The sequence below is a fragment of the Cavia porcellus genome, unplaced genomic scaffold (genome assembly GCF_034190915.1).
Source record: "Cavia porcellus strain 051 isolate PalLab524CR breed Dunkin Hartley unplaced genomic scaffold, mCavPor4.1 scaffold_28, whole genome shotgun sequence".
Lineage (NCBI taxonomy): Eukaryota > Metazoa > Chordata > Mammalia > Rodentia > Caviidae > Cavia > Cavia porcellus.
The window spans coordinates 36,068,290-36,078,602 of record NW_026947511.1 but is presented as its reverse complement, the minus strand read 5'-3'; the positions used below and the strand labels follow the sequence as shown (position 1 = coordinate 36,078,602).

At 54.1% G+C, this 10,313-nt stretch overlaps 1 long non-coding RNA gene across 1 annotated transcript; it reads left to right on the top strand.

Annotated features, from left to right (window-relative positions):
* Positions 1–274: 274 nt before the first annotated feature.
* On the top strand, positions 275–9,761 carry LOC106028514 (uncharacterized). Its single transcript, XR_002792213.2, has 2 exons — positions 275–2,838; positions 4,136–9,761. It is a non-coding gene; the product is annotated as an uncharacterized LOC106028514 (long non-coding RNA).
* The last annotated feature ends 552 nt before the right edge of the window (positions 9,762–10,313 follow it).

Genomic DNA, 10,313 nt, shown 5'->3' with positions numbered 1-10,313 from the left:
GGGTTGGACACACACACGCGCGCGCGCACGCGCTCCCCTCAGGGCAGACAGGCGGGGAAGGTTGGGCCTGAAGCCCGCTTCGCCATCCAGGTGTAGAAGTAGTTCCGCGCTCCGCGTTTTGCAGACCGCCGCGGTGTCGGAGGCGAGGCGAGGAAGGGAGCTGGAATAACAAAGGCAAGTTGGGGAGAGCGCAAGGGGGCGCAGCCCTGGCCGGGCCGCGGGGGGAGCCCTGCACCGCCCGGGGGGTCGGAGGCTGCAGGGTCGCGGGCGCCGGGAGCCGGCGGTGGGGAGGGAAGGTGGGGGGCGAGGGGCGGGGCCGCGGCGTGACGTCAGAGAACAATGACACCGCTGGGGGCGGGCACCGGGAGGCGGCACGGGCGGGAGTCTCCCCCGAGGCCGGGCGGGCGGAAGAAGTCCTGGCCGCTGCCTGATTGACGAGGTCCGCATGGGAGCGCCGACGTGCCACGCAGACTCTAGGGCTGCCGAGGCCTCGTGGGCGCTGATCCGAGAGAGCTTGGAGCCGGGGGAGGGGGTGGGGGAGTGGAAGGCTAGAGTCCTTCAGCCAGCACAGACCCCTATTTTAGAACATTCTTCTGAGGGCCGCTCTGACCTCGGCTTGAACTCCTTCAGGGCTGGAGAGATCACTCCTTCCACCGGCGGGAGAGAGGAGGCAACATGAATTCATTCCCAAGGCTCTGGTAGTCTGACAGCCGGTGAACTCAGCCTGGAATTCATGAGGGCTCCGAGGCTGCAGCTCGGGGCCCCAGGGACTTGATGTGTCTGTGTGCGGGTGGGGAACCTGTTTGATTTTCCCAGGGGAAGCCCTGCCTTATCCTGCCACTGGGCGCTAGGGAAGGTGCTCCTTTGCAGCCTCCCCGTCTTCCGATCTGATCCGGCACACAAGGAATGGACTGTTACTGCCGCTGCTCCCCCACCCACCACAGGTGACAGCTGGGTATCTCTGGGGAGAGTGGGTGGTGTGCAGTCACTTCCTGACCTCCAGGGACACCAGGAGGCACAATCCCAGCAAATTCCTGTGGGAGGGAGTCCCTGCTTCACAGCCTGTGGGTGGCCCAAGTTCACAGGTGGCCAGAGGGCAGCCTGAGAAAGCCTTGAAGGTGGAAATTGAGCTTGCTGCCTGGTGGCTAGACCTACAGCTCTCCCAACCGCAGCATCCTACACCATTGCAATGAGCAGAAAGCCAACCCACCCCCAGGTCCAAAATCCCACAGTGGAGTTTCTGAGCATTGCAGGATTTGGGATGCATGGAACCAGCCCAGCCAGCAACTGGGCCAATTCCTGTTGCGTTGCTGGTGCCAGGTTAGGACACTTGGTCCTCTCAGCCTTCTGTCCAAATCCCTCAGGGTGACCACTCATGTTCAAAAGCTCCTGCCCAGAAGCTTCCGGACAGTAGTTATACCTGGAGAATCAGGAAGTGGCCACAGAGGAGCCAAGAAGAATGAAGCCTTAGCAGCCAGAGCCAGGAACGAGGCCAGCTCTTCCTAGATGTGCAGCAGGGCACTTGAAGCAGCAAATCTGATAAACCCTGCCAGGCTTTTCTGGAGACCCTGGGCCCCACTCCTTGCTCTTGGAGGACTCCACTATCTCTTGACATCTTCCAGGGAAATCAGTGGGGGTCAGATCCCTCTGGGGTCTTGCACAACAGTACACTGTAGGCACTGAGGATTGTGGGGAGGGTGTCTTGGGCAGTAGCTTAAGGAATTGGAGCTGTGTATTTAACAAGTGCACACTGGGTCCAGATGCAGACTCAGGCCCTTGCTACCAGTTTCCTGCTGGCTGCAGCTCAGCTCTGTATCTGTATCCATGGACTCATATGTGGCCCCAAACAACTGGCTTTCCCTCTCTGGGCCTTTGTTAGCTTTAAGGGCAAGGTTCCCTGCCAGTGAAGTCTTCCTGAGAACTGTGTGTCTCTCTGCCTCAGCCTTGCTGGTCCAGGAAGTCTGGACTGAGGCAGAGATGAAAGTATCTTTGTGTCCCAGCCCTGGGACATGGAAGATTATCCTGTTCTGCCAAGGCTGGCCAGGCATCACCTGGATCCAGAGGTAGCTTTAGGGCCTATTATAGGGGTGTGGGTTACATGAGCCCAGTCTTTGGGTGCTCTTGCAGAATCTTAGCTTACACCCACCTTCCCCCACAGACTGGTGCTATACATTTCCCCTCTCTGGGAGCCATTATCAGAACAAAGAGGCCATGACTGAGAGCAGGACCCAGGTCTCAGGAAGCCAAAGTCACAGGCTCAAAGACTGGGAGGATTCAGGCCCCTGGGTACACAGAAGACATGTACAGAGTGCAGTGAGTGGGGCCAGCTGGGCCAGGAGATCCTTGGTGGGCTGGGGGATGAGGACAGGTGCGGTATGTATATGGCCAGTTCCTCCTCCCAAGGACTTCCACCCCTCACCCTTAATAGGAGCCAGGGGATGTCTCATTCAGTCGCAGGGAGGTGGAAGGAAAGTCACATGTATGGAGAGCCCACTGTGAGTCAGGTACTGGAAAAACCTTCTTCCGTATGTGCCACAAGCCAGGTGTCACTGTGACTGCAGGAAGATGCTCAGAGGCTCCATGACACCAGCACTGGGCTTTAGGTCCAGCTGTTCCTGGGGAGTAGAATATGTATTTTTGCCCTCATCTTGTTGCCAGCCACAGTAGAAATGAGGTAGCCTGCAGGTACTTTGAGATAAAGACCATCATCCACCTCCCAGGAAAGTTGGGAGCCCTTTCCATGGCAGTGATGTGACAGAGAATGCATTTAACCTTCACCCCTTGGTGGATCCAGGAAGCACTGGGCACTGTGCAACTTTGAGCCTGAGCCTCCTGGAGGTGAGTGGTCAAGTACAGCAGAGAGGGGCTGTGTCTTTGTTGGGGTCCTGCCTCTTCCTTCTCATCTTGTTCCAATAGGATTGTCCCTCCTTTCTCAGTCCAGCACTTGGCCATGACTCTCCAGCACCCTTCTCTTGGGCCAGTGTCTCACTCTCCACCTTTAAGCTCTGTTCTTCCTGCTCCTGGTTTCCCATCTAGCTCAAGCCCCCACACCCACTGATAGACATAGGGTGGAGCTGCCCAAGACAGGGGACATCCAGAGCTGAAGAAGTAGTAACCCTTGCTCACAGGGCAATTCTCATCCTCTGAGCCACACAATAGCACTTTTATGGGTGATTAAATAGTGCTAAAGGGAGGGGGTGGCTTTCCCAGAGCCATGCAGCTAGGCAGTGCCAGCGCTGCCTAAGAGTTCCCTCCGTATCCTCATGAGTACCCTGTCCTGGCCCTGAGAGCCATGCATAGAGTATTCAGTGCAGCAGGCTGGGAGGGCACACAGAAGACTGCGCCTCCTGCCCCTCAGCATTGCTCCAACCTGTAGGCTGCTGGCCTCGGGGCTGGTGCCCCCTTGCTCTGACCTTGTCCCTTTGCCACACTCGGTGGCCTCTAGAATTGCTAGCTAGCATTCTGTGCACATTCCTTCCTGCCTCCTGGAACACACCCCTCCTAACCTTCAAGGCCATAGCCATAGCCACCTGCCTGGGAGCCTGTCCAGGTGTCTTGGCCAGACCTACTGCTCGCCGCCTCCTGACTCTGGGTGCCACTGGCCCTGTCTCCTGCCCATTTACCATGTAATAACTTGTGCCAGGCCCTAGGTAGCTCAACCATTTGAGATTTTCTTACCCTCATCTGAGCTGTGGGTATTAACCAGTCCATTATAGAGCTAAGGAAACTGAGGCCTGGGGAATTTGATTTGCCCAGGATACCTCAATGTGAGCTGCAGGATACAGAATGACCCACTACTCCCTCACCAGTAGAGCACCCAGTCACACAGTAGAGCACCCAGGGGCTGACAGATAGTCACATGTGGTAGGGGCACACAAGGGTGGATGCCCAAGCCCCCAGGAGGAACGATCCCCATCAAATGCCACTGTAAGAGCAGAGAAAGAGAAGTGGCAACCTTGTGTGAGCCTAAAAGACAGACTCTTGTGGAGGCCGTGGGGCAGCAGACCAGACTGGGGCACAGACCTGCCCATGGTCACAGAGTAAGAGCGGGCTAGGACTAGGGCCCCCACCCTGGTGTGGCTTCCTGTACCTTGTAGCCAGCTGTGGAGCCCCTGAAACTGCTTTTTTTTTCAAGGACACACAATGCCAGATGCCTCCAGGATGCTGAGCTGTTCAATGAGTGACTTCCCACCCACCCCCCATTAAAATAGAAAAAAGGAAAAAGAGAGAGAAGAAAGAAAGAAAGAAATCCAGGCATTGTTCCCATCCACAGCTGGTGCCAACCAGAATCCTGCAGAAGAGAATGGAGCAGGAGCCTGCCACCCAGGGGCCCAGCTGCTGACACAGGGCCTTTCTGTTTTGCTCCCCACTGTGGCCCCTCGGTGGAAGCCCTCCACCTGCCTCTCTGGTCCCAGTGCCCAGTCTCGCACGACCCTCAACAACTTTGGTAAATCCAGGTGCTGCTAGCACCCTGCCATGCTTTCCTTCCTTACCAACTCATTGCCTGAGGCAAGCTGGGCTTCCTCCCTGCCAGCCTGGTGCCCACCCTACCAGGTGAGGACTGCAATGCCTGCCTGGAGAATTTGCACAGGTGCCTTCTCCATGGAGTCGCTGCTTTGCTTCTGGGATGGACTGGAGGATGTCTCACCCTGCTACTAGGCACCAGCCCTTCCCTCACGTGTGAAGGCCGTCACAGTAGGGACTGTGGACTGATGACCAGCTCTACAAAGATGAAAACACAGTACTTTAAAGTCACTCAGAGACAAAAGTGATTTGAAAATTTCCCAGTTCGTTCTCTGTCTTTAGTCTTAGAAGGAAAGAGTTCCCCCAAAGTCTCCTATGCCATCTTTTTTGGTTTGGTTGGTTTTGGTTTTTTGAGACAGTGTTTCCCTGTATAGTTCAGCCTGGCCTTCAACTCACTATGTACTTCAGGCTGTACTAGAACTCCTGGTGATCCTCCTGCTTCAGCCTCCTGAGTGCTGGGCTTACAGGCATGTGCCACAATGCCTGGCTCCCATGCCACCCTATTGCATCCTCTCCTCCCTGTCCTCTGGGAGTTCTGTCTGCCCTGGATCCCAGGTGCCTAGACATGAGCTGGTTTGAGCCAGATTTCTCCAAACAGCCCTAAGGGGGCCACATGCTGCCCACTGACCAGTATCCACCAAGAGCCCTTGGGTGGGGCTGGCTGCCAAAGGTAGCTTTCCAAGCTGTCTCCTCCCTCCTATGGAAATAGCACATTAGAGTCTGTTTTAAAAAAAAGTGCTTTATGTCACATGTGAGTCCCACAACAGCCTCAAGAAGATGTGGATTTGCGCACTGCACAGTCCACTTTGTAGAGAAAGAAACCGAGCTTCCAAAAGCCTGGCGGTCTGGATAAGGTTATACCAGCACGGAGCAGAGTTGGCATTTGAACCCTGATCTCTCAATTCCATGCCACAAATGGGAACAGAAACACAAGTATCAATGGCCACAGAAGACAGCATTCCCAGCCCCTGCATGCTACCAGAAGACGGTGTCTCAGACACATTGATTCAGTCAACAAATATTTGTTAAACACAAGCTGTGTGCCAAGCACAAACCTTGGCCTTGGGTGTTCAACCATGAAGAAGCAGATCCAGTTCATGCTGCCCGGTACCTGTGTTTGGTGGATGAGACAGACCTTGTGTAGAAAAGTCTTCCCACCCTATAGGCAGCATGCAGTCCCTATGCCCTTGAAAAGCCCACGGCTCAGGGGCTGGAGAAAGGGTCTGTGGTCCCTGTATTGCCCCTCACTGGCCCTGCATGGCAAGGTTTCCCATCTGTGAAATCACAAGTGGCTCCTTACATGTTTCCTCAGGTTCCTGCCCAACTCCCATCTTCTGGGTCAAGTGGTTAATGATTTCTTGGCATAAATAATTACCCTGATTTAGTGTTTTCTTAGACCCAACTTTTCATAGGCACTGGGAGCTGGAAATGGGGCTTCCGAGGTCGCCTGAGCTGAGCCCCTCACTAAGCAAAACCCCCTTAGCCTCAGTGCCTCGGTGCTCCGGCAAAGTGCCCAGCATTGCTTGTGCGCTTCCTGAGATGGGTCACTCCTGGCTCCTCCACACTGCAGACCTCTCTCTGCGTAGTGGTGTGCTGGTAAATGTTTAACATCTGGCTCTCCAAAGCAGGGAGAACCTGATTGGGAGTATTTGCTGATTTCCATCGTGTAAATACGCCCACCGCAGCCCATTTCAAGCTGCCAGTCTAACATCAACCCTCTCACACTTCCTGAAAATTTGAGTCAGCTCTTAGGAGCCGGTCCAAGCAGGCTGCAACCCACGACTGACTGCCCTGGCCCACAGAGAAGCCTCATCCGGCTTTACTCACTGGAAAGTTCTTACCAGTATGGAGTGCAACACTGATTGGCCAGGCGCTCAGGCCTGAAGGAGGACTGAGCTCTGAAAACCTTCAGAGGTTCCCTTGTGATGGAGATGGTCCTGGGCCCAGTGGACACAGGGCAGACCCACCCTCCTGCTTGGCCTCTCCACCTCCTCTCCTCTTCCCCTTCTCTCCTAAGTATGCATTGGCTTTAGTGACACTACAGTTTCCTATAGCAACAGGGACCAAATCTCAGCTCCCAGCTCGTTCTCTCCCTGCCTGCACCTTCCAGGACGGAATCAGACACCAGTCCTCCCCAAGCCTGACCTGACCTGCACCCTTTTCTGTCCTGCAGTTGCAGGCTCCGCCTCCCCAACCTTATCAACTTGGTACTTATCACTCTCTACCTTGGATTACAGCTATTTGTGTACAGGCCTTATCTCCCTGCCAGACAGAGAGGCAGCACTGGCTTGTTGAAAGAGCTTGGACTTTGGAGCCGCATGACCTGGCTCCCTGCATCCCAGCTCTGCAGGCACTCAGGGAGCTCACACTACCTTTGCAAATCTCAGTTTTCTTATCTGTAAAGTGGGACCGCTGGTAACTCCTCCCAAGATGATTTTCGCCATTAAATATGACTAGAAATGTTGAACTCCCTTTCCTGTTCCTGTGTGGACTCCACTCCCCTTGGGAACAGATTACCTCTTTGTAGGCTTCTGTAAAAACCATAACAATATTTATAGTGACAAAAGTTTATGGCATTGCTATGTAGAGAGTACTGTTCTAAAAACTTACATAGGCTAACACTTCTCATCCTTGCAAAAATGGAGCTATAGTATTATTTCCATAGATAAATGGCAAGGTAGAGGGGTAAGTAGCAAGCCCAAGTGGAAGAGCTGAGATTCAAATACAGGGAAATTGGTTGCACAGCCTTCGTTATTGAACTCGATGTCATGTGCGCAAGGTGGTTTGTACAGTGGTAGAGGGGTTGCGGTCTTTGCAGTCCTGTTCCTCATCCTGACCCATCCTGACCCTGGTCTGCCCTCTAGGACCTCCCCAAAGTTGAAGTGGTTTGTACCAAAGAGCACAATGTCTCCAGGTTCCTGGAGGCAGGGGACAGAGAGGCCATTTGTGGGAAGAGGTGGCATTTGTGGTTGGCCTTGACAAATGAGAGTTTGGAGCAGGGTGGACAGCACAGAGAGACCAACCTGAACAAAGCTATTGAGGTAGGTGGGGCACATGAGAGCTATCAAGGTGTCAGGCCAGGCCTGGTCACACCCTCTGGTGGGTGGCACGGACCAGAAGCTGGGCACTGGGGGAGGGGCTTGCTGATTGACAGCCTGTGACCCAGGAATGGCTGGGTTGAGACCAGTTCAGGGGCTTTGGAGGCCAAAAGACTGAGAGTTGGCTAGCTAACTCCCGGGCCAGATTGTTCCCTGACCTCTCTCTCAGCCTCTCTCAGCCGTCTCCTTTTCTGCAGATCAGGCATGAAGAGGCAGTGGAGGGAAGAAGTGGGGTTGTAAGAGGTTTGTGTCTGATGCTCCTGGGGCAGGAGGCAGCGTGGCAGGTGCTTGGTGGGGAGATAGGGAGAGGGGCGCTGAGAGGAGCCTCAGTTTCTTCATCCGAGACAAGGTGCTTGCAGTGAGCCTTCCCTGCAGCCCTGAGCATACATGGAGGGCTCTGGCCAGTGAGTGCCAAGCCTGCCTAGCTGGCCCCCATGGCATCAGTACCACATGCCTTTTTTCCTGCACTTCTGGGCTGGTCCAGCAACACTGGCTTCTGTAGGGACTGCTCTGGGCTGAATCCCAGTCTTCTGGCCACCTCCTTTTGCCACAGCCACGTCCCTCCCAGATACTGCTGAAGAGTCCTTGGAGAGCCCTCCTCGTGTGCCCAGCGCTGCTACAACACCTTCCACACCCATAGACACACCTCATCCCTACACATATCCAGTGCCCACAGTCACACACACACACACACACACACACACATATGCACACACGCACTCCTGTGTATCCAAAATGACACTTCAGGGACTGTGGGCCCCCAGGAGGACACCCCCATGGCCCAGTGAGCCCAGGCTCCAGCCTCTGCAGACAGAGCCCCAGCTCTGCAGTTGCGAGTCTTAGTCATTTGAGCCAGTGGCTTCACAAGCCCTGCATGGTGGCTCCCATGTTCCCAGCAGGTGCTGCCCAAATCATTACGCTCATCCACCCTACCTCCTGGATAAGAAGTGGGCCTCAGGTGTGTGACTGGGGTTTAGGGATGGGAGATGACCCTTCCCCCAACTGAGGCAGGCTCTCTAGGCTTTGAAGGGACAGCAGGAAGGGGAGAGTGAATTAATCCCCGCCTCTCTCCCCCTCTAGGCTCACTATGATGCTAATTTTCTCTGCCTTTGATCCACACTCCCCCAGTCCGGCCCCTGACTCTGAGCTCAACCGGCACTGAGCATGGTCTGAGATTAGGGCTACCCTGGGTGAGGGCCCCGGGCAGATCCCTACATGCAGCAGATTGGGGTTTTGTCCCTGGGGAGGGGTCTGGGGGATTATAGCCCTGGTTACTGAAGGGGCATTCTCTCTCTTCTCTGTTCCCCTCCCCTGTCCTCCTGGGGGGCTCTGTGTTTTCGATCATTGCAGAGCCCAGTGAGAGGCCCCGGAAAGGACTCCAGAAACTCTGGCCAAGGCTAGTGGAACCAGGGTTCCATCCAATTCAGTCTTTCAGCCTCCAATCGTGCTATTTCCACAGAGGGCTTCTTTCTGTTCCATGATCTTTTCTTTTCTTTGTTCTTTGAAGTGTTTGGTTTTCTGAGACAGTGTCTCTCTAGGTAGTTTAGGTTGGTCTTGAACTAACTATGTAGCCCAAACCAACCTTGAACTAGTGGAGATCCTCCTGCCTCAGCCTCATGAGTGCTGGTTTATAGACATGCACCATCATGCCTAATCTCTTCAGTGGTTTTTATTGTGTTTAAACCAGTTGTGTTTAAACCTGGATGTGTGTGGCCTCCTACAGACCTCACATGGCCTGTTGTGAGTCCTGCTTTACAGGCGGGCAAACTATCTTATCCTATTCTGTCATAGACGGCAAAGTCTGATCAAACCCTGGACACCAGCTACCCGGAGTCCCTTGCTATACAGAGAGAACACTGAAACCCAGACAGGGCAAGGGCCACACTCAAAGCCATACAGAGAGCTGGCTAGCATCCATCCCCTCCCTGCCTATCTATGGCCAGCCTTCTTCTGGAAATGACTGGAGTATCCCGTGGTCCCCATGGAGTTGACACAAGGATCCAGAGCTCCCCTTAAGCAGGGGATGGGACTGCTGTGAAAATGCTAACTTCAGGTAATCATGGAGGCATCGAGGCCAACTTGGCCTTGGAACAGCCTGTAAACTTGGGTATAAACACAATTAAACTTTTTATTACGTTCTATTTCATGCATATAAAAGACTATTTGAGAGCTATGAAACATATCACAAAGAAGGTTCATGACCGCTCTGCTTCAGAACTGGATTATTGTGGACACCAGGGAAGATCTTCCTGCAGGGAACCTCTACCCAAATTTTGTTAAATTGCTCTCTTTTTTTACAATAGTTTCAGCACAGGTGTGGCTACCTTTTTGAGACCTTGTGTCTGTTCTGCATTCCTGGAAGTGCCTTCTCTAAAAGGACAGAGGGAGAATGTGAGGATCAACCTGCACCCCAGCCCCATGTGCCCCTTCCCTTCACTGACACTCGATACCCTGCTTGGCTTTCTTGCTCTAGCTATTGCTCTGAAACAGGTCACTTCTTCCTGACACAGCCAGTAGGAGCAGGACAACTGGGCTGTCCCTGAGCAAGGCAGATGACTGAGAATTTGCATAAGGTGGCTCTCAGGTAGCCACCTGAGAGCGGTTCTCACCTGGGCTGCTCTGGAATAGACCCTTTCCAGCAGCAGTCCTGAGGGTTCATTTTGGGGAGGCTTCCCCTGTTGGATCTGCTGT